Below are 2262 nucleotides of genomic sequence, written 5' to 3'. Positions count from 1 at the left end.
AACCTTGCAAAGGTGAGCTCGGTTGGGTTCTCCTTGGGAATATATTGAATAAAGTCGTCCCATAAGATCTGCCCGTAGTTTACATCGTGTCCTGTGAATATACTCCATAACAGCTCTAGAAGCTTCAGTCCCACATTGTCTGTGCCTCCGGTTCTGCCGGATAGACTGCGGATGATGAAGTGGCAGACAAATTGCCAGACCGCAGGCAATTGATTTTTCTTGAATTCGCCAATTACCCTTATCTTTTTCTGATAACCCATTTGGTAAAGGGCTGAAGTAACGTCCGCCATGGATGGGGAGAAGATCTTGATGGAGGGATGAACAAGAAGGTTAATGGCAGAAAGAAATTTTTCTTTGGACAGAATGACCAAAGAATCATTAACCAGGTTAAGGTGAACTTCTTGAGGGTTTTCAATTGGGCGATAAGCTGAGAATGTACATTTAAAGAGGGTTGAGATTGGGACAACATCAGTGAAAGCATCAAAGGGGCCAAACAGGGGATGATTCTTTAGAAACTTAATCATCAGCTTGGTTGGAGCATTATAGGATGGATGATCTTTGAACACTGCTCTGAAGTTGCTTGAAGCAATAGTGGGAGAGTCTGAACCAGTAGGGTTTACTGATCCAGATGCCTTGGATTGTCTCTTTGAAATACCGGATTTCACCATTGTTGAGGGTTGAGAGAAAGAGTAAAGAAACAGAGTTCTTGAAGGATTTGAGAGGGAAGGTTCAATGTTCAGAAAGCGTAAAGTGATTTTTGGGAAGAAGACGGGTTTATAAAGGGATGAGATTTTTACCCTAGGTAAAAAAAAGGATAAGGTAAAACGTCGATTGGAGGGAATCTTTTGAATCGAAGATTAAATCTCAGCCACATAAAATCAAACGGTTTAAAAAAGATTTTTGAGGTTTGTCAAAAGAGGGTTTGCATTTAATGAAAGGTCAGAAGGACATCATCACGTCAGGTGATCGTGGGGTGAGGGGAAAGGAAGTTGTAACGGATGGGACGTTCTGGGTAAGCGGAAAAGACAAATTAAGGATGTGATTATGGAAAAATGTTCTTTTTGTCATCATACCTAAAAATAGGTCTGACACAAGGCTTATTCAGAAAGAGAATGACACAGTTTCTCAAGGGAATGTTTTTTTTATTTAATGTTTTATTTCATGAAGGATCATTAAATAGCACACAAAAGATTCAAGGGTTGATGAAACAGTTGAGAAATTATCAATGTAATTGTGGATGGAAACTTCATCGGATGACCAGGTGTCATTGCGGATGAACAAATGTCATTGCGGATGGATAGATTTATGACTGCAGTAGAAGAAACTGAGAAGAGCACTTGTACAAAAGTTAGTAATAACAAACAATAAGGACCCATGAAAAATAAGTATGATATATGGTTGCGGTAGCTAGACTCCGGTACCAGAACCATCTATCATAAGTAACTTTCAGTTAGAACCGCAACGGAGACCAAGGATGGTCTGCGGTATCTAACAATTCAAAAAGAATTGCGGGTCTGGATTCATCATTCTTAACATTTGCAGGAAGGTGTTAAGTTTTGTGGAGTCGAGCGCTTTTGTGAACACATCAGCAATCTCTTCATGAGAATGAACAAAGATGAGTTCAATGTTACCTTTCAAGATGTGGTCTTTGATGAAGTGATACCGTAGTTCAATATGCTTAGTCTTGGAGTGCTGAATTGGATTGTGAGAAATACCAATAGCACTTTCAGAGTCACAATAGATCGGTATCCGCAGCATTCTATATCCGTAGTACAATAATTGAGTTTTCATCCAAAGGACTTGAGAACAACAGCTGGCTGCGGCCACATACTCAGCTTCTGCGGTAGACAGAGATACACAGCTTTGTTTCCTTGATGACCAGCTGACGAGTCTTTCACCCAGAAATTGACATCCACCTGAAGTGCTTTTTCTATCTAGTTTGCATCCGGCATGATCCGCATCTGTGAATGCTTGAAGGCTGAAATCGTTGCCTGCGGGGTACCATAGACCAAGAGATTTGCTTCCTTTTAGGTACCGTAGTATCTGTTTGGCTGCGGTCATATGTGACACTTTTGGGTCAGCCTGATACCTTGCACATACACTAGTTGCAAAGACAATGTCTGGCCTGCTTGCGGTGAGGTACATCAAAGACCCTATGATACCTCTATAAGTCTTGTGATCCACAAATTCACCTGAGGGATCAGCAGATATCTTATAACCGAAGGGCATGGGGACCTTAGCCGAAGAACAGTTGTCCATAGA

This window comes from Lactuca virosa, chromosome 3, assembly GCF_052849685.1.
Source record: "Lactuca virosa cultivar CGN04683 chromosome 3, Lactuca_virosa_CGN04683_v6, whole genome shotgun sequence".
Taxonomy (NCBI): Eukaryota; Viridiplantae; Streptophyta; class Magnoliopsida; order Asterales; family Asteraceae; genus Lactuca; species Lactuca virosa.
The sequence above is the reverse complement of the archived record's forward strand: the minus strand, read 5'-3'. Positions refer to the sequence as shown.